General features: G+C 41.3%; 1 long non-coding RNA gene across 5 annotated transcripts; it reads left to right on the forward strand.

Moving 5' to 3' along the window:
- Positions 1 to 79: 79 nt before the first annotated feature.
- Positions 80 to 19,249, forward strand: LOC121083481. 5 transcript variants are annotated; one of them, XR_005826385.1, is made up of 6 exons: positions 80 to 419; positions 3,984 to 4,087; positions 9,964 to 10,078; positions 11,698 to 11,809; positions 14,793 to 15,021; positions 16,869 to 19,249. It is a non-coding gene; the product is annotated as an uncharacterized LOC121083481 (long non-coding RNA). The 5 variants fall into 5 exon arrangements; XR_005826387.1 differs by having other exon boundaries at positions 17,866 to 19,249; XR_005826388.1 differs by having other exon boundaries at positions 14,793 to 14,971; positions 17,866 to 19,249.
- The last annotated feature ends 3,142 nt before the right edge of the window (positions 19,250 to 22,391 follow it).

The raw sequence follows: 22,391 nt of genomic DNA on the forward strand, positions 1-22,391 counted from the left end.
CCGCGCCCGCTCCCCATTGGCTGCCCGCCGCGGCGCGCGTTGGGCGGGGCCGCCCCCTGGCCCGCCGGGAGCCCCGCGCCCGCCGCGGCCTCTGCGCGCCGGGGCAGCCCTGCGCGCCGCTCGGGTCGCGCGGTGCCTGGCCGGGGCAGCCTCCCTGCGCGGGGCGGGCTGCCGCGGGGCGAGCTGCTCGGCACCGGCGCCGTCCTGCGCGGCGCAGCTGGGGGCTTCCAGCCAGCGGGCTCGCCTTGGGGATGCCCCCGCGTTACGGCAGCGCGGGGTCGCCGTTGCGCGGTTTTCTGGGGCAGGTGAGGGCACGCTGAGCTCCGTGGCGCTGGGAACGGGCCTCCCCCTGCAACGCTGGGCCAGTGCTGGAGCGGAGACACGCTCCGGCTTAGAGTTCTTGTGCACCTCGGGAAAAGGTGCGTGAATGATTGTAGGCAAAAGCATTTCTAGTCGCAAGAAATATTTTGTTCATTTCGGGAAGGTAATTTGCACCGCATGCGGACCAGATGATAAGCCCAGTCTGACAGGTTACCGTGTGAGTTGAAGTAATTTTATTGCTTTGTTTATGTCAGTTTTCTTTTGTGCATATATAGGGTAAACTTAGATTTTCCTTTGGCAATACGGTGGATTGTGGCAGATGTTCATGTTCAAAAATAAGCTTCATTAAAACCAAAAATTAATAGTAAAATATCTTTCATTTAATGCCTACACGACATTCACGCTATGAGACGGGAGTTCTACTCTTACAGCAGCTATGTATCCTGCTGAACTTTGTAGTTTAATATTTAAAACAAGACGTTAAGAATAAAAGAGTACTGATCATTAAATTAGAATTGAAGTGGAGCAGAAGCTGATATGTTATCTGACACTTGGCTTCTGTAGTGCCTGTCACAAAGTAATGGCTCCCTTAAACTGTACATTAATCATCAACAAGAAGTCCTGAAGTGTCTGTTTCAGTCCAGGAACTTCTTACTACCAAACAGCTTTTGTACCATTGGAATGCACAAAGAAATGCATTTAACAAGAAATTCCTTCACATCTAAATGAGGTTAGTTTACACCTTCTCCCCCCGAGTTTACTTTGTTGTAATTGCACACCCTCTACTTGAAAAAAGTGCATGGGGCAACTCGGCAGGTAAATGTACAGTTAAGTATATTTCAAGTTATCTATATTCAGTACATATTTTCAAGCATATAATAAAATAGCTTTAGAAAAGCAAAAGGTCCCTTCTATTTCAGCAAGTGATCACTATTTGTCAGTGGGGTGTGTTATTAAAATGATCACAGGCAAAAGCTATACAATTAAAAGGTAAATCTAGCACGTGGTAATTCTTTTACTCACAAATTCACAGCCTGTGTGATCTGCAAAACAGAGAGTTAAACAAGGGGAATACATTTTATATTCAGTCTTTCTGGTGGTGAATGGTCTGCTGCTTTCAGAACACAGATGAAAATTTGGGTTCAGAAATTGTATGTTGCCTTTCTGCAGCCTGTGGGCTTGCTTTTGTGCCAGATAGCTTCTCTGTCACTGTGGACAGTAAGGTCTTCTCAGACCCACAGCTGTACATTGACTGAAGTTCCCTTCCCTAACAGAACCGGTACCTCTGCCTACATTGAAGTGTCACTGCACTGAGTTTATGTAGCACTCAAAATTTCTCAGTTTCTTATGTAGCTCTTTAAATTTTGTCTTGGTACCAACTGCATTTTCTTTACCCAAGAAAGATTTCCTAGGCAATCTTCCTGGTTCTTTGTGCTGTCTGTATTACTGACCTTTCAAGTCTTCATTTGCACCCTGTATTGTACTGTGTGATGCTTCAGCCATTTATTTCTTGGGTTTACCTGACCCAGCCACTAAGCCATGAAGTCCCATCCTTGCACTGGCAGTGCTGGCAGCTTCTCCTTCCCGTTCCCCCACTATGCCCTGCTCCCAAACAATGCTATCTTCTCTTTACCTTCCCAGGCACAGTGGAAAAAATTCAAACAAAATATATGAAACCCCATCCTTATGCTCTCTTTTGTGTTTTTTTTCCTTGCCTATCTTAATAAAATTGAGACTCTGATCTTTGAGAGAGAATTTTAATTTTCAGTATGTCTTTGTAATGACTAATACAATAGGGTAATGTGTTTTCTAGTGTGTGCTGTGACAATATGCGTTTCAAACTAAACCATGATCTAATCAAGATAACTAAGCTGTATAGTGGTGGCATGCTTAAGAATTAGTGCTTAAACTATTTCTAGTTTCCTTGCTTGTGAGTGATCAGTAAGTAGTCACTTTTGGGGTGCTTTTTAGCAAGATATGTGATGAGAATCCCCATTAAAACAGTCGTTAACAAAAAAACAACAACAACCGAAAAAAAAGGGTAAGGGGAAAAATGTTCAATCTCAGGTCTTTGAAAAAATAGACAAACTTTTTAGAAGCTGGATGTAATTGAAAATCAGGAAAAATATATTTTAGGCAGAACTTGCAGTGATGGAGAAAATGAGTTCATAATCATGCTGATTTTTGTTTTTCATGTGTTTGCCTTTATTGCTTACATAAAAGCTTAATGTGTCCAAACTTCAGTAGTTCCAAAATCTTGTAACTATGACTATACTGTTGTTAATGAGCTAGTAATAGTGTTTAATGCAAACTGTAGGAAAAGTTACCGTGAGATTGTGAATAAGAGTTCAATAATGAAATCAAATTGCTATTCCTTTTTTTTAATTGATAGGAGTGGAGTTACCATATTGGCTTAAACCATAATACATAATACAGTTTCCTGTTTCACTGGTAAATATATCCCAATGCCTCAGTTGATGTTAACTCTAAATAAATTTCTTCCTGATTTCTTTATGTAGTAAACAGTTTGATTTATACTATTGTTGATAGGGACATTGTATTTATATTAATAACTGAATTTCCTTGATAATCAATATGAATAAATTCCATACGAAGTGAAAAACATTTCTTCTGATCAGTTTTGATTTTCCACACTTTGGATGTTTCTCTGTATTTTTTTCTTGTGTTACAAGGTAGCAACCACAGAAATGTCTGAGCTGCTCTCTTTAGAGCAGTTGTAATTTTTTTTATGTCCACATATAATGCTCTTGATTTTAAACTTCCTAATTTATCTTTGTACGATCTTTTTAGTGTTTATCACTGTTCACATTTGAGCCCTTTCCAGTTCTTTATTATCCTTTTGGAGAAGGGATGACCTGTACGTCATGTGGAGGTTTTTCTGTTAAGGTCACAGTATTGATTTTTATAATCTATTATACCGGCTTTCTTCTAATTCTCTTCCGTTGTTTTAGAAGCCTGATTTAAAATTTTTTTATTATTATTATTATAGCAGCATATTGAGCAGATATTTTCACTAAACTCCTGAAGTGGTCCTGAGGCCAAAGCATCTTCTGTTCTTTCCCGTTACCACATAACTGGTCTAATGAAAAATTTCCATTAAACAGAGGCAGTCGTACCACCTCCGTTGTACCTGACACTGGCATTCAGCTGCCCCAGTGATCCAGTGCATGGAACTACACCATTAAAAAAGCAATCCTAGTCCTACCAGTAAAAGGTTGATTTTTCTCTTGGTTTGCTCCCTGAGCAGACTTACCAGTGATGGCTGCTGTTGCAAGGAGAATAGAGGGGCACATGGCAAAGGAAGGAGGAGGTAGAGTTAAGGAATCTGTCCTTTCTGCAGTGATCTGTGTCAGATCAGTTTAACTGGCATAAAACTATGCAGAGTTGTAAAGGAGTGTGAAGATTGGTGTAAATGCAGGGTGGATGAAAATGTATGTGTAAGCATAAGGTGAAAGAGCAAAACAAAGGGTTAAAGAAATGGCCTGTACTGATAATGAAAGACACTTTTTCCAGGACACCATTCCCAGCAGTGTCTGTGTGCTACAGCACAGATGACTTGCTAGTGGAAGACCTTGCATCCTAACAAGAGGATGGCGACAAGGGTGTAGTATATCACAAACATTGTTCTTTTTTCCTGTTAGCCAAACAGGAGAAGAGGCTGCAGGCATATGTTTCAGACCTATATTCCAAACAAGGAAAAATAGACAATGGACAGCAATGTGGCCTAAGATTTATGGAAGACGAGGTACACAAGATCCTGAGGCAAAGGACTGTCTTGTCACAGTTGATGATTTCTGAAAGATATCTTAAAAGATCTGCTAAAAACCCTAGGGTTTTATTGCTAATTAAGAACAACTCCTGAAATGGGGTGGGGCCATCAGTTAATAGCTGATGGCCCTTGTCCTCTGTTTTGCATGGAAGTTATCCTGGCCAGGCCATTTGGACAGGTAAGTCTCGGTGCTTGTGAGTGTACGAGTGTGAGCATTTTAAATCTATGGGAGAATAAATGTCAGTGGGTAACATCAATTTATCTGGAGATTCTGTAGGTAACTGTTACCTTCCCCTTGCCTAACACATTGAGTTATATTACACTAAGTTCCCTACAGTTCTGCCTTTAATTTGAAACTTCATAAAACACAGACTGTTTTCTCTTGCATTTATTTTAGTGTGTGTTTGTGATTTGTCATCATTTATACTTGGCGGTTTTGGGGTCCGCATTGTGCCATGACTCCAAGTAAGCTGAATAACTGCAGATTTTATGCCGTGGTACTCGCCCCACTTTCTGTGTGATTAACAACTATACCACAACATAGGGCCAAATCCATTCTTTTGAGACACTTTGCAGTTAACTCTTTGCCATTAATGGCATTTATTATAATGAAAACAATTATTTAATCCAGTATTTCGCCTTGTTTATTCTCATCAGGTTTTAATCTATGACTGTCTGCATCTTTGTTTGTTTGTTTGCTTGAGGAGGATTTGTTTTCTTCCTTCAGGCTTTGAAAGAACTTCTTTTCTGTTATCCAGATGAATAGATCCAGAGCAAGAACTAGATCATCATCAGTAGTAGTTGTTCTATTCTGTTTCTTTTGTACGTGATGCCTAGTATGACTTTGGCTTATTGTTTGTACTAGAATTAGATTTCCAAATTTGTGTGAGACTCCTTTTTAATTCAAGTAACTTCTTGAAGGTCATTGTTTCTTCATAATGTTTCATTATCTTTTTCCCAGCAATAAGCATGTTTTTGGGGACTTGGAGATTTTCTTAGCATGTAAGATATATCTAGGAGTTTTGCTTCCTTATTTTGGGCTTTAGAGACCTTCTTCATGTTACTGAAATCTCCTAAATACACCCTAAATACAGGGTATATTTAAAGTTCAGTAAGTTTAACAGGGAGAAGTGTGCATTGTGGGACATGAACTCTTTGCCTATATGAAGGGACTCCTTATATTTCTAAGTTTTACCAGTCTTACATTTTACCTTTTCCTCATTGATTGTTTCAGAAAATAGCTGATGACATCTGTCACACACATGACAAGGGCTTCCATAGTTTGTTTCTCCCACCCTGCTTCCTCTGCCAAAAATTCTGTATGCAACTTGGATCCACATATACCTTTCCATCACTCTTATTCTCCCTTCTCTTTCACTGTGTTGAATTGTCTTGAGGATTTGCCCATCATTGGTACTGGGGAGAAAACAAGCTGGTGCCAGCCATGAATGCATTCCAGCTCTTTGTTTTAGGATTAGGGATTTTAGAAAATACAAAGTAGAATCATAGCTGTGCATCTTCTACCTGGCATGTGTGCATAGTTCTATGAAAATTACATTATCAGGTACTGTTTAATAAAATGCTGCATGGCATTGTAAGACTGTTTTTTTTTATTACTGTAAAGTAGTGCTGTTTGGACATTGAAGTTCCTGTGATGCTAGGCACCACACAAAGAGGCTGAAAAGATTATCTGCAGTCCTAAATGTTTGCAATGTAAATAGTTGAAAGGAGTTGAATATACACAGATGAGAAGGGAAATACTAGGAGTTGAGGGAGAACATTCATATTTCAGGCATCCAACTCATGTACCTAAATCAGAAGACTGATCTCCCTAGGCCATTTCCACACCTTACCCAGAGACTCCTTCAGAGGACAGTTTGGAATATTTTAGGCATTCCTTCATCAAAATTGTTCTCAACAGGAGCCTCTTTCCATTTACCGCATAGGAGGATTCATGTCCTACATCCCACACTTGCCTACTTCAGTTACTTAAAAGTAGGTGGTGTGTATATACCTTCTTATCACACATTTTGCTCATAGGGGCTGTAGGGGCACCTTGGTAAGTTGAATTTCAGAGAAAGCTTTGAAGAACAGCAATGCGAAGTATGTTTTCAGATATTTAAGGGAATTTCCCTAAAGTGTAAGGTGTAAAACAGGAAAAGGCACGAGGTGTTTGTTTGAAAATATAACGTGGGTGAGAGAAGAGCTGAATGACGCTAAATGATGGGTGGGAGATAGGAAGGGAAGAGATACAAGAAGTGCCTCTGACTTTTTTTTAAAAAATAATTCTTTTTTTTTCCCCAGGAAAAAGTGGGGGTTTTGAAAGTGTTTTAGCCAAGCAGAAAATAATAAACAAATCAGACAGTATGATCTAACGGTCTTTTCAGCTTTATGTTTCATGAAAATTGGCCTAGCTTCAAATGCCAGCAAACCACAGCTGTCTTCCTGATGATGATTAAGGAACAATAGGTGCGGTGGTGATAAGCAAGGACGAATGGGCCTTGGAAGTGAAGACAAGTAACAGATCTTACAGGAGAAGTCAGGGAGAGCTGTAGAGACAGCGATGGGTTCTCTGCTCAGCTAGCGAAAGGGTATTTGCAGCAGTGTTCTGAATGAATGCGAGTGAGATCAGGCTGTGTTTCTCAAATGCAGAGAGAAAAACATTGCTGAATCAAAGTGCGATGATGAGGGTAACCTGATGGAATGCTTCAGCTGATTGAAAGAATTAAGAAAAATACATCTTGGAAATGTTGTACTGAAAGTATCTGCAAATTACGAATAGAAATCTTATGGTTTGTAGTAAATTTGGGATCTCAGGTGATGCTAGAGTTATCTGTCTGAGCAATAGGCAGGATGACTGTGTAGCTGTGCAGTGTTGTGTATGTCACCAGCAATTAAGTCATTCATATGAAAACCTTAAAGATCTGTCCTCAAATACAATTGTATTGTTTATTATTTAGAGTTATTTGCTCCTATGATTGCTTCCCAGGTAATATTTCTTAGAATATTTCCCTACCTGCCACTAAGGACGGGATGTTAATTGTTGAGTTTGATTTGTAATGTTGCAGTGGGGCGCCTAGCATGAAAAGGTGTGTGTTGCATTTGCAGGGAAAGCACCGAGTGTTTTATTTGGTTTATGGTATTAATGAACACCAGGTACGGTAATTTCTTTACAATTAAATTATGAAGTCAAGTCTCCTAATAACTATACTCCATAGTACTTCAGTAATATAATTAATTGGTTCAGTTCCTCATTCTGATCCTGCCTGATGATGTAAGAATCCTCCCCAAGAGGAGGAAGCTTTCAGTTTGCTTGAGGCTTTTATAGCCAAGTCCTGTACCAGCCACAGCCATCCTTTCCTTCCCCCTTCAGCATGTCCCAGAGCTCACAGGCTGAGAAGAGGCACTGCAGAAAGGGCAGAGGATATCTGCTCTTAGCTAATTTTCCACTGGCGTATAGTCGTGTGGGCATGGTAGCCAACAGGTGAGAATTAGAATTGTTTCTAGGCCTTTCTCACTTAAACCAGAGATGAAGCAACTTTAGTATCAGGGAGGCATAACCCGAAGTAAAACAAACAGCTTTTTATCTTCTTTCTTGTTATTTTTACAACAGATACATTTCCACCAGGGTTGGAAATATAAACTGTTCATGCATTTTTGCAAAAGCAAGAAGAAAGATTGTCTTAGGTGTCTAGTAGTTAGATGTCCAGATTAAAATAATGAAATATGTCGTATGCTCAGGGAATAGAAATTAAAAAATTGCCTTTCCTCAGAAATGTGACTCTTTGGAAAGGAATTTGATATTAATAGCACTTCAGTAGTTTCAGGTTTTTCAGAGAAAGAGCAGTGATAGCCAGGTAAGGCAGTAAATGACCTTTTGCTTGCTAAAAAGTGTGGATTTGTAAATTCCTGAGTAAACACACTTCATGGCATGCCAGACATCTATGGGCCAAAGGTGACATGTGTCTGTGGGATCCCGGCAGCTGGATGCTCACAGCTGGTGGGGAGAGATGAAGCGGGAGGTCAGGCATCCCTCTGCTCCCCACTCGCCCTGTGGCTGGGACCTCCGCCTGCACACAGCAAGGCAGGACCTTCTGAGGTGTTCTTCCTTCCTTCTGCCCCAACATGCTTACTGAACAACAGCCAGATATTAGTCTGTAACCCTCTTGAGATAAACCAACCAAAATATGACACTATATTCTAAATGTGGTGTTACAGGTTCTTTATTATGTACCAGTTTCTGGCATGCATGTGGTATACAAGTGGGAATTCAACAGTAAAGTGGAGATAAAGATTTTGGTACCTATCCTGACCTAACACCAACACTAAGAAGATGAAACCATTACTTTCTCCCACAGATTTTGGAAATCATACCTGCCTTGCATGTCTATGAATTTCCTCATATATAAGTAATCTGAGTAAAGTCAGTGTCTCGTCTCTGCAAAAAGGGTATCTTAATGTCCGAAGTGCATATTGAATAGAAAATTTTGTATATAGAATTTTTTCTTGCCTAGAAATAATAGCAATTTGAGTCTTTTTACCTCTCAGTCAGCGCTATTGACAAATCAACATCTCTTTCAATGAATTTCGGATGTTCGTGTCCTCGCGTATCTTGGAATAATTTTTAAACTTATTTTATTTTATATGAAGGATCTTGCTGCATCTTAAGCTGTCAAGTAGGGGATATAAAAGTAATCAGAGACGGTTGATTCTCCTGAACATTTTTTTGGACAGAAAGTGTGTTTTTATTGATTTGTTTGATTGTTTGCTGATCTCTGAAGACCTAACTGTACTATAGTAAAGGAAAGAATGGTATCATACTCCTGGACAACCTGATAGTATTTTTGGTCTGGCTATCTCAAAGAGGTAGTACTGGTGAAGGTGCAAGGTGCAGTGACGTTTACAGGCCTGGTGAATTGGCCATTACACGCTCCTGAGCTGACAGATAGCCACAGGAAGGTCATAGGTAGAGAGAAAGCATGGACTCCTTCCTGGGGTGGGTGATTAACGCTGCTGCTGAAGTTCAGATGACATGATACTCCATGGTGTAGCCTGTGGTTCTGTGTGCTTGTTCCACCCTAAACCTGATATTCCTGTAGTGTCTTCACTGCTGCTGTCACACATCCCTGTTGTATTAAAGCCTATATTTCAGTTGGCAAGCCTCCTTATAAAGCTGACATTTTTTTGAGACAGTCTATTTTCTCATTGGCAATCGTATATGGTACTAGGTGCATGCTACTGTGGGGTTTTATTAGTACGGCAGGGAGAAACATCTACATAAAAAGTTACTTTATCTGACACGCTGCCAAGCTAGAACTTCTCACAACCTTCAGATAGGCATAACAGTGAAAGTTTTTTTTATAGAAATAATATTACTTTCTGTCAGTTTTACAGTGTTTTAAAATGTGGTAAGATTATCTCATTTTAGTTTTGCCACCATGTTACTAAGAGGCTAAAAATCTACACATCTAGAAATGGAAGAGCTGATGAAGATCAAAACATCACCTTTATTGATTTTTTTAGACCACAATCTTTTGTTTAAAATAATAAAACAAATTATATATACATAAGAAAGAGCGGCAGCATGCAGGAGGTGAGCAAACCCACTGCAGGTATTTGTATTTGCCTGAAGGGGAATACGGCATGATCAATTAATGCTGTATAAACCTCTTGATGTCAGATATCACTTTAGCCTTTCCTGTAGCTGCAGCGTTTTTGGTAAAAATGTAAATCTTGTAATGGTCTAGATACTCAGATTATTTTTCTGAGTTTTATTTTTCACTAGTCTGGTGTCTTTTTAGAGGCGTGCGTTGTGTTACCTGATTTCACCCTTCTTCTGTTTGCGTATTTAGGCCCTAATCCTGCCACTGGATTTGTCCAAATGGATCTCGATAGCCATAACCATGGGGCCTGACTGAGTTCATGGGACTCTGGATGACTGCAAGTTCCTACTCTGAAGATCTGATTGTAGGCCTGAACCTAAATTTCTGTTTTATTCCCCTGTCTATTTGCTTCTAATTCATGAAAATTATCCTGCCAAACAATACTGTATTTGAATCTCATGCGCATCTACTTCAGTAGCATTAGGACACCATGTGCTTGCAGCGTTGTCAGGCATCATCAAAATACTTCTGTTGTGAGGTGCCAAAAACTCACGATTGATGTGATTATTGTGTAATATTTTTACATTCAATGGCTTCCTACCTAAAATGGACATCATCACCTGTGTTTTCAGTCATTGTGGTATCTGTTTAACTCAGATTTTGAAGTCAGAATAACTGTTGGAGCTCTATTCAAGACGTTTTAAAATATGCTGATAGACTTTTTTTTTTAATTTTGCAATGTGCAGAATTTTGCAATAGTAGCCTGCTATTACTGAAATCTTTCAATATGATACTCTGTGATGTAGACCAATAAAATAAGTAGGAAAAGGCATTAACTTTTACTAGCTCTTCTGTTGCTTTTCTATTTCTGTGGCTGTGGTTACATGACATACTGTATAGCTGAGAGTGAGGATATTTTTATTTTTGTGAACCAGAGAGTATCTTTTGTTTACACTGAGTGCTGTTCCCTGTTCTATTCCATATGACCATGCTGCAGTTTCACTGAGTAATAAAGTTAAATAGCTCTGATAGAAGCTGGAAAGGACTTTGCAAAATTGCATTGAAAATAGAGTTTGAGAGGAAGAATGGATATGTCCCTTCCTGTGCATGCTAGTATTTATACTGTGTAGACTTTTTAAAGCAAGTATATAGCAATATAGGATAATTAACGGATGAAAAGATCCAAAACTTTCTCTGTATACAGAGAATCAGAAATACCTTTTTTTTTTTCCTTTGTAGGCATATTACAATGATATCTAAGAGCTTCACAGTATTTGGTGAATTTTTGCTTATTCCCAAAACAACAGAAAGGCACTGCTGTCCTGTTTGACAAGGAGAAAACCAAGCCACTCAGTCAGTCAGTAGGAAAGTTGATGATATTAATTGGGTTCTCCTGCCTTTTAAACTCATGCCTCCAACTCCATTTCCCCCTCAAAAGCCAAAGCTTCCATTATAATCAGCTGCTTTGCATTTCTACATAAAAGGCCCAAGGTGTTTCAGTTTGGACTCCCAGAAAATGAGGAAGACAAGGTTGGTGGCCATCTGCCAAGGTACTTGGTCTGACTGGCTCCTCATTCACAGAAGCCGATGGCAAAGGCAGAGGCAGAACTGAGTGTTCCTGTGTGGCGTTCAACTGCCTTAACCACATGCCCATTGCTCTCTTCCTGTAGTTGTCTGTCTTGTTCTCTGCACAACTTCTAAAGCAAACACATATACCAACCTATAAATAATCTAATTCGATACACAACCCTGATTCACTTCCTGAGCAGCGTGTGTCCTGCACACACAGGGCGGCCACAATCCTGTGGAAAAATTCAGCAGAGTGGATGAGGGCAAATATTAAGGCTATTAAGTATTTAAACTTTGCAATGAAATTGTGTTCTTTTAATGTAGCTTATTATAGCTGTAGCTTGAAGTATTTTTAATAAGAAACATGAAAAGATGAATGCTTTTAAAACTGGTTGTAACCGTTTCCCTGTCTAGCATGTGAACGTGAATATTCAGCTTGGTGAAATACAGAACATCAGCTGGTAGGAGGAGGCTGGCCACCTCGAGGGAGGAAGGGAAGGAAGAAGACTGGGTAGTAAATGCACAGGTAATACCCTTAAAATACAGTTTGCTTTTGAGTCTCAGGGACTATTTTGGGAGAGTTTACCCTAGCTTTTGTTTTCTCTTAAGCATTCCCAGCTCAAGAAATTAGATCCTCTGAGTTTCTTGTGCAATAGATGTTTGGAGTGTATGGTGTGTTGCTATAGTCTGCTAATAGGTGTAAATAAAGGAACGGAAAACAAAGGTGGGATTTTCTCTTATCTGTCTTCTTCCATTAGTCAGGAAGAGGAGGCAGTCCTCAAGTCTTCATGTTTTCTCCCAGATGAATTTCAGGCGATCAATACAATCCTTGAGCTCAAAACAGGTAGCAAAACCTTTTATAATAGAAAATGTTGTACTCCACTTGTCCCTTTAATCTTCTTCCTGGTCAAACTGTAGTAGCCTGTTGTGTTTGTAAGCTACCAAGAATGGTGTGGAGATTCCAGTGCCAGAGCAGTGGTGTTGGGAATCACAAGCTTACCTCTTTATGTTTTATGTTAGACTTGATTTTGAGGTTTTTTTCTGGATAAATCTTGCCAGACCATAGCCCAGCTCTCAGTTTTTATTAATGTTCTACCTTATCCATGGGTGACACCTGAGATTCGGTGGCCAGACTAGTCATTTGCTATGACGAAAACAAAGCAGCCTTATGCTTTGCTTTTGCATGTTTTCCTCTGGGTTTTGCAGTCTTTTCCCACAAGGAAGGCAGCAAATTCAGATAGCCTGTAAACAGCGCTGGAGATGATACTAAGATATACAGGTAGTTAGGAAAATTTTGGTCAAACCATTCACTGAAATTCATAAAAATCAAAACACTTGTCAGTGGAACTCATGTACTTTTGCATTTTGCTGTGAAGAAAAAAATAAAACACTGTTTTTAACACTTGTTTTTTAAATAAGGATCAGTTTTTGAATTTTCACAGCTGTAGGGAAATTGTGGGAGCAGGAAGTGTCTTGATAGGGCAGAATCATCTTAAGCTAGTATCTCAACTCAGCACTTTGTATCGTGAAACCATGGCCTGAAACTGCTGCCTGTCATTATCATCATCGATTTATTATGTTACTTCATCTTACACATTTTTTGTAGTTGTTTGGTTGGGATTGTTTGCTGGGCTTAGTTTGTGCTTTTTGGGTTGGTTGGTTGGGGTTTTTTTTGCTAGCACTTAATGTGAGTGAGCCCTGATCCATGACTTGGCTTCCAGGTACTAGGGTAATACAAGTAGTAATCATGTGTGCTGCTAAAAATGTTCTACCTTATTTCCATTTGCATTTGCTTACCTACAGCTTCTAGTTATTGATTCTTGTTACGCCTTTCTCTGATGGATAAAAGAGCTCTTTAGGACTCACTGTTTTCTCCCCAGGAAGGTGCTTTTACCCTGTAATCAAGTTACTGCGCCTTTTTTGTTGTTGTTTTTGTTTGTTTTTTGTTAAAGCCAAACTGAGTGAGCTTTTTGCGGTTCTCATTATTTCTTTTCACCTTCTTGGATGAGTTTTGGGGCTCTTTTCTATCCTTTCTCTAATTTTTCTATTGAAAGAGAGACAAAACTATTTTGCTAGTCACATATACAGCAGTGAAATTGCTTCACTAGTTACCCCTGTGTTAGTATGGTCAGAATTTGATGTTTTTGCAAGGTCAGATAAAACAACTACTTAATATAACTTCAGCACATCTGAGTATGTAATAATTAGAGGACAGAAAAGGATGGACCATTTTAAAAACATTTAAATGCTTCATAAACTTCAAAAGGGCTATCAAATCATCCAGAATGGGTGTGCAGGAGGGATTGCAAAAGTGTTTGCATTGAGGTTTTTAAGGAGATAGAAGTGAAATAAAAGTAATAATCTTAATTGTAAAGCCACAATACAGAAAACCTTAAGTGCCATGGATAACATGGTAATATGTACTTTCCAAAATTTTGTAGCATTGAATGCAAAATCTTTGTTTGTAACAGACTAGGCAGGCCACTGAAAATAGAGACTGTGAATGGGCGTGCACATATGCATCCCTTACATCCATTTAATACCATAAGTAGCCACTTGCTTATGTTCTGCTGTAATAAAAGAAATAACATAGTATTAAGAATTTCTTTTGTTACAAAAGCTGTCACCATGAAGTCATGTGTGAGTTCCGACAATCAAAATCCATAGCTTGAAAGAGGGTCTTGGAATTTTTACTGCTTTAGTATTTCTTAACAAAGGAGTGGCTGTTCATTTTGATTTTTATCTATACTTTAGGACAAGGTTGAGTTAAATTTACCCTAAGGAGACTAACCAGATGCCTGGTCAAAGCATCTCAGACTACCCAGTGACTTTTATGCATATCATGCATATCAGCATCTGAATTGAATCTGCATCCACAGATCCGCACTTCTTCCTTATGGAAACAATCAGATTTTCAGTAAATTGAACTACAGGCTGTTTAAAGTCTCAGTGCTGCAGATCAGTTTAATGCAAGTTTGTCTAACATTGTGTCTTACACAAATTTGATGTCACCAGGTTGACTTTCTGTCCAAACTGTCTTGCTTTTTAACTTTGAAAGGAGTACTCCTTTCTGTTTTGGCAGCATTCCCTCAGTGAAACTTGGGGCATATTCAATAAGGAATTAATTTGTTTCAGCAAAATTAAAGTTCATGGAAACATGGTAAATGAGGAAAAAAAAGGAGAATTAAAATAATGTAAAAGACTTTAAATCCTCTAAAACTCCTGAAAAAGGAGTAAAGGCAAATAAGGACAGAACAGAAAGCCAAATGGCCTCTGGCTAAGAAAGTACTAGTTTAAATAGGTTTAGACTACAAGTGTGTGTTAATGAAAAAGTTAATACTAAGATTTTGGTAGCAGTGGGTGGCTTGGGCTAGAAGATGTCCCCCTGCGATGATGAGCTCACAGAGCCCTTTTCAAAGTGACTATCTGAGAGAAGTGGGCATTCCCTTGGATGCCTTTTGTTGTCACAGGTTTAGTTTATATAAAGTTTGTAATTTCTTACATCCTAGGTTGCCTCAGTTTCTTCTCCTGAGTCTCCCAAGTCCTGGAATAGAACACTTAAATAAAGGGAGAAGATGGCACTGGGAAAGAAGATGGTAGAAGAAACAGGATGATTATCATAGCAGCTGGAGACAGTCTCCGTAAGAATACTAGCATGACTTCATTTCTCTGAACAGTCATTTAAGAGGTGATCCTCCTTCCTGAACCAGTAATAAATTGGGATGGCTGCATATAATGGTAGGTGTTTGATCAATGCAGCATCCACTGGAGTGTAACATATACTGGATAACTATTCTGGCGGTGGGGAGAGTGGAGGGGTGGCTGGCAAATTACCTTCCCATGAAATAATACTTCTGATAAGTATTTGTTGAGCAGGTTCAGCTGCCACAGTGCATTTTCCAGCTTATCTTTGTACAGGAGTATGGGGGAAAGAAGAGAGAAAGGGGACAGAAAGGAGAGGGGTGAGGAAAGGATAACAGTTTTTTAAGACTTCCTATGCTTTTCCAGGATATGTTCTTTGCTCTCCTTAAGTGATTCACTTTGATAACTTGTAGTACTTGTAATCTTCCTTGAGCACTGTATCTCATTGGGAAGTGCTGAATATGTGGACGATTCCCTGAATGAATGAGAAACACTGAATGAGAAACGCTCCATTGTCTACCCTTGCATTGTTAGGGATGAGATGGATGGACACTACTCAGGGACAACCATACACACTTGGCTGTATTCAGTGGAAGGGAGAGACTGTCAAACTATGCAAGTTCCTTTCTGAAGCTGTGAGCTAATGTTTATTTCCTCCAGCAGTTCCTGTAACTGCTTGCTTGCAGTGTAGACATCACAGTAGATCCTGTGTAGTTTCCAGATAGTGGTATGTGCTGCATCCCTTATTTCTTTGGATGTCAGCATCACATGAATTCGTATTATTTTCCTGTTCTGTGGAGATAATACTGCTAGGATTTCTAATATCGGGGACTGTGTTGGTGTTAGTTGTCTTCTACATACTCAGAAGCAGATGGCTTAGCCTGTGTTGCAGATATGGATAGAGTCCTGTATAAAGCGTTAGAGTACAGATCTGAGTGATATTTGTATATTGTGCATTTTCAGAAAACTTGTAGGTAAGAGAGTAGTAGCTCTGTTCCAGCATTATACCTCGCTCAAGGAATCTTTCCAATCTAACTTGAGGCATTGAGGGCTATCTAAAGGAGTCCTGAATGTGAGGGAGCATATCTTGTTGAGTCTTTTGGGCTGGATAAAATAGGAAGGAAGGGAATCTGAGATATTTTTCATCACCTTAGGCCTGGCTGGATTCTGCCTGTTCAGATGTAGAAGTCTAATAGTGGTGTCAGCATCAGAAGCTTACCTGCTACTACAGTGGTCTGAGGGAGGCTGTGTTTAGAGAAGAGTGTCTGTGAAGGTGGACAATAGCATTTTTGGTTTATTAGAAGCAGGTGATATCTCTTATCTTGGTGGTAGACTTGAGTGTACAATCACATAAATGGTCTGGAGATTTTGGGGAGGGACTGAATATTTGATGCAATGTTTCCAGAAAGTTGAAGAGGTAAGTGGATGTTGCACTGCATGTTGTGCTCTCAGCAAATCAAACATCTCAACAGGTCAATAATTTCAGAAATAGTGCAGTTCTAGAAAAACATTCCTTGAACTCCTTTTTTCTGTTGAAGCTGAACACAGTTCCTATCTGTCTGTAACTCAGCATTGAGAGCTTCACAGAGACATCTAAAGAAGTTATGTAGGAATAAGATGCTAAAGGAATCACATGTCATAACAGTAAATAATTTCCATCACTGTCACCATGAAATGGTTACTTTCTATACACATTTTCACTGTAAAAAAATGTTCATGGCTTACTGATCATCAGAAGAAAAGTCAATACTTATGTATCTTCAGCAGGTTTGCCCAATTCATGAGCTGAACAGTGTAGGTATACACTTTTGCTATGGAAATATGTTTTCTTGGAAGCTTTACTATTTACCTGTTAATTCCTCAAAAGCCTATACAAATGTAATGTTGACCATTCTATGTTGAAGTGCTTTGTAAGTACTGACCCTGATTTAAGAATGTATCAGCTCTAGAAATGATGGAATTGTCTGCAGGGCTCACATGTCAACAAAAATCAGCTGGTTCACACATGAAGCCTGGTGAGGAAATTACCGCAGCGGCATGGGTGCCATCCCTGCTCCCTGGCTGCCTCTCCCAGACCACTTCCTTCAGTCAGCTGAGGTTACTTTGCGTGGCTGCTGCTTGTCCGCAGTCACCGCTTACTCGCCCATGTAGACTAGCCAGCCACTCATCCACTCATCCATGCTGAAAGGACAAATGGCCGTCTGATATCTTGTTCTCTAGATACTCTCACTAATAGAAGAGAGCCAACAATATATGCAGATTACTTGATGCAATCTGAGCAAATCCAGCCAGAAAGGTGAAGCGGAGCACATTCCATGCATTGTTACTATTTGCAGACATGCTAAGTCTCATTTCGTTGAATGGGGTCTTTCTCCTTCGGAAATTATTTTAAGGAGCTATTTGGCAGATTCCAAATAAGACACCGGAGAAAAATATTGGTTGTAAGTCTGCATCTAATAAGCAACTGAGAATTGTGTTCATCTGGGCTGCATACAGGCTGGCACTGCAGCCTCAGGAAAAGGGCAAATACGGCCAGTGCTTTTTCCAAAGGTGCTGCGAGCAGCCTACCCGCTGGATGGCTGAAAGTGTTCAAAAGCAACAGTGACAACCTAAATCACCAGCAGCTCCATCATATGTACATGTGCCCCGGTGCCTTGTCTCTGCAAATGTTTTGCTCTTGTTTTAAGCTGAAAATGTAACATTTTCGGTGAGAAAGGCTTTCAGGTCTCGTTAAAAAATACCTTAATAGTAGCTTTGGATTTGACTAACAAGCTAGGTTTATTTGTGCCATTTTCACTGTAATATTACCTTAATTTTGACTAGAAGAAACAATGATCTCATTCCTTGGGAGGGAGGACAGAGTGACAAAATCTGGAGGTCTAGTGACGACACTGAATCTCTTCATTGTCAAAGTGAGCTATGAAATCATCTGCCTTACAGCCAAAACCACTGGGGAGTAGGCAGCGTCCTTCACAGAAAGCAAAATTTACAAGGGAAGGTGATGGCATGGAACAGCAACCTTCTTGTCCCAGGGGAAGTGTGCTGCCCTGCATCCCATCTCCTGCATCTCCTGGAATTGATGCAAGTTCCTTTTCTCATCTCCGTCAGCAACCACAGCACTCAAGTGGGCACAGACTTCCCAAGGCCTGGCTCTTTATATGCTGTGACTTCCTTGAAAATTCTGCTGGAGGAGTCTCAACCAAGGTGTTTCACAAAGTTGTTTTGAGAGCTGGGGAGAATGAGGTCCCCACTCTGCCTTCTCCCTCTTGACCAGGCTTCACCACTGACCAGGTGGGCTGTACTTGGGATTCTCCATACTTGTTTGTCTTTGCTAGAAGTCTTCAGCTGTGAGCTAGACGGGCTGATCTGAAGTGACATAATTATTTTAAATAGCTAAATTAAAACTCTGTTTTCATCATTCAGTTAGAATTTTTCAGTTCCTGCTCAGCAATACATTGTCTAGAAGAACAGTTCTGTCTTTGGAGAGGCCTTTCTCTGTTATCTCTAAAGAAAATGGAAAACAAAAGGATGCTTTAAAAAAAAGGTTAAGAATATACAGCTTGTGTTTCCATCCAAGTTCAGCTTGCCTTGCATGGAAAAGAAGTTGAACCAAACAGCTCCTTACAAACATTTCCACTAGTTTTCAAATAAGTAGCTACAAAGGATATAGTAAAAATTGATATATTTGAAAACATCTATCTAACAGAAACCATAGTTTTACTCATGCTTTGCAATAAGACATCCAATCTGTGTGACTTTTCCCAAAGTATACTCCAGTTTGCAAAACAACAAAATTACTAAATAGGGATTTTGAAACTCTCAGTGCAGCTACATACTTTTTTTTTTTTTCTGGACCAGTCATGTTGGGCTGTTATGACCCGACTATTCTGTAGGCAAAGCCTCTGTGCATGAAGTCAAAGGTGGCTCATGTTATCCAAGTGATCTCAGTGACTGCACCTGTCATGTGGAGTGTAATTTAAAACAGATTTGGACTTCAATAGGGTTTGCAGAAGAAAGCATGTTTGTAAAGTATCAGAAGGGATGTGGCACAGCATGAACAAGAGAAGAAACATACACTGCTTCTGTAAAAAATGCTACTGTCTGCAACCAATGAGTAAATTCTTTTTATTTCTGTCATCGGGGACTGCAAAAAAAACCTTGCTGGGATATGGAAACCTGTACAGGCCTTAGCATGTAACTTAGCAAAGATGAAGAAAAACCTTTACTGGAATATGTCATGTAATCAGAACCTTCTCAGTGCTCGCCTTTTACTAAATTGTTGGGTCTAGACAACAGCTGGGAATAAATGCCTGCCTTTTCCTTCCTTTCAGGTCTGGTTTTCACAGAAGAAACTTTAAAGAAATTCAGAATGTGCAAAGCTATGAGCTCCTGCACACTAGGCCACATAAATGCTTGTGCTTTTTACAGTTTTCCTCTGCTCCATATTCTGCGGAAAGGTTTAAAATTTAAGGCACAAACCAGCCAAAAAGAGACTTTGCTTGAGACAGAAACATTAGTGTTCCTTACTATTCCTGTGTTTTCACATGATTTCAGGTAGCAGAACCGCTGTCTTCATGTGTCTATCGGGACTACTTCACAAACGAGGCAATTTTAGCATTAGGGTCATTGACTTCCCTAAAGCACCCCACCTTGCTGAACAATTGATAATTGCGTTAGAAGATTTGGAATTTGTTTGCTGACTCACCAGCAATGTCTTGAAAGAAGCACCAGCTTGAGGAAGCAAAATGTTAGGAGGCAGCAGTCATAACCAAGCCGCAGCAACTGGCTCGGGCATTGGATCCGGAACAGAAATTACCAGATTCTGGATTAATTAAGGGTATCAGATGAATACTAATACAAATACTCTGTCAGCAGATGTGTAGAAATGCGTATGACTTGTGGGGCCTGTTCCTCAGCTGTGAAGGGACCTGGTTAACTTGGGAAGACTTTGAGGAGAGATTGATGTTTGCTTGTATGGGAGAATTGCCAGAGGACAAGGGTAGAAAGTGTGAACAACACTCAGAAGAAGCCCTGGTATAATACTTCTTGAATAATAAAGTTGCCCTGCTGCATGTTCAGATACTTACTGGGAGGTGGTTTACATCTTGTGACGCTAAACAGATCTCAGCTTAATATATGTACTGACAGCTTCCTAAACAGGAACCTATTACATCCTATATAAAACCTATATATTTGTTCTGTGGGACTTAATGGTACTATGCACGCGAGAGTATTGAAAGTAAGCTAGTGAGGGGGGAAAAAATGCAATTTTTTTTCCACATTGTTCAATATGACATAAATGTCAATGTGACACTGAGACCAGCCATTGATGTGTGGCACTGCGGGTTGAGATGTAAGTGTAGAATGTTGCTGCACACCATCCAGTGCGGTAACACCTCTAACAGATCAGCACCCATGGCCTCTGCTATGAGGCTTGCTCATTTCAGACTGACTTTGTTTCTAACAGTGTCTTATAAATGTTTTAGAAATACCACCCCACTTAAAGAAGGAAGAACGAGCACAAAGATTTGTCCAAGGGTCACCAAAAAGTAAGTCTGTGGCAAAGCCAGTCTTTTGCAGCCTCTTCTGTGGCTTAATTTCCAGAGACAAACCAAGCAGAGTGGCTACTTGGGTGCATCTCCACAGGATTTTACTGTGACTCTTCTGCTGATACAATTAAAGATTCAACCCACCTAACATGGATGCAAGCAAGCAGAGAATTGAGCCATCCCAGCCTATAAGTGTCCGCGGTGAGCTAGTACTAGTATAATTATATTGGTTTCTTTATAATCACATTTGTATCTAAAGAAAGAGGAAGGTATTTTATTGAACTTAGGCCTGTCTGCACTGGAAATCGGTACAATTGTGACTTGAAGATGTGGGTCTGACTTTTTTTTTTTAGTTCTTGGTATTTGTACAGTTTTCCATTTGCATAGGCCTAAAGTTAATAGACTAGTATTGTCTTAATTTTCTCTCTTACTAAGAACTAGGCAAGTAGCGTTGGGCTAAATGAAGTGGTACACAGTATTATTGTTCTTGGATTTAGGGGCTAGTTTTGCTTGGGACCTTAAACACAACTCCCTAGGATTCACTTTTCACTGTAGTTAATTCCTGCTACTGAAAGCTATTAGCCACGGTCCCAGCAAAGAGAACAGAGGCACTTTATCAATTATTGTCAGATGGAACTACTTTAAACTTTATTGTTAGTCACAAATGTTTACATGTAAATAGCTGATTTTGACAGCCTACCTAATTATCACGTTTTCGTAAAATCTTCTGTCCATGAAGTTTTGGAAAGGTTTCTGGTCTGGCACATGAGGATTTGTCCTATTCTCACATTTAGGTGGCCGACAAGGCTTTTAAGCATTGTACAGACCATTTCTTAATGTTACCTGCTGCTCACATTGCTGGCGCAACAACAGTTACAAGGTAAGAATGGTTTTTAACATGTGCACCTGTATACAACTCCCTGCATTCCAGCGGGTGACTCGGTAGGTGCATTGACAGCGCCTTTGGGGAAGGTCAGCGGCCCCGGGCTTGCGCGCACCCGTGAAGGTAAATGTAGATGGCAAAGCGGACGTAAAGGGTATTTATTCCTTGACAGTCCTCTATGGACGATTCGCACAGTGCCAGCGACTACAGGAAAGCGGGGAGAGGTGCGGCCGGGAAGGACGTGGGGGGACACGGCCCAGGCCCCGGCTTTTCCCCAGCTCGGCCGGGACGTGCGGGCTGGAGCCCGGGGCCGCCTTCCAGGAGCGTGGAGAACCAGAGAGGGGCTGCCCGGCCGCCCCTGCTCACCCAGGGGGTGGTTTCGAAGAGAGCCCAGACCTTCCGATCCCCATCTTGCGGAGCACAGACCCATTTCTGGGGAAAACCACCAGCGCGCACCTCCCGCAACACCCCCAGAGCTGCGCACGCCGCCGCAGGCAGCGCCCGTGTGCCGGCCCGCGCCGTGCGACGGCTGCCGCCGGGCGAGAGAAGGCGGCACCGGCGTGCTCGCCCCCCGCCGAGCCCCGCTGCGCGCTGAGCCCGGGTTCCCGCGTCCGTGCTGCGGGGCGGCGCTGGCCGGCGGGGAGGTGCCGCACGGGGTGCGGAGGCACTGCCGGGGCGGCCGCAGTATCGCTCAGCGGCAGCGGCGCCGGCGCCCTCGCTCACCCCGGGGCGGCAGGGGCCGGGCGTAGGGGTCTGCCCAGGGCGGCACGGGGACGGCCCCGGCGGTGCGGGGGCACCGGGCGGTGCGGCGGCGGCCCGCGCTCCTCGCAGGCGGCAGCGCGGCGCTGAGCCGCCACCTCGGAACTCTGCATCCCGCCGCCGCCCGGCTCCCTCCACTCACTTTTATATTTGCGCGCCCTTTCAATCCTCAGTGACGTGTCCCGCGCCGCGCCCAATCGGCGGAGCTCTCTGGTCAGGACAATGGAAGGGCCTCAGCCAATCGGCGCGGCGGCTGGCTTGGCGGCAGCCAATGG

The sequence above is a fragment of the Falco naumanni genome, chromosome 2 (assembly GCF_017639655.2).
Source record: "Falco naumanni isolate bFalNau1 chromosome 2, bFalNau1.pat, whole genome shotgun sequence".
Lineage (NCBI taxonomy): Eukaryota > Metazoa > Chordata > Aves > Falconiformes > Falconidae > Falco > Falco naumanni.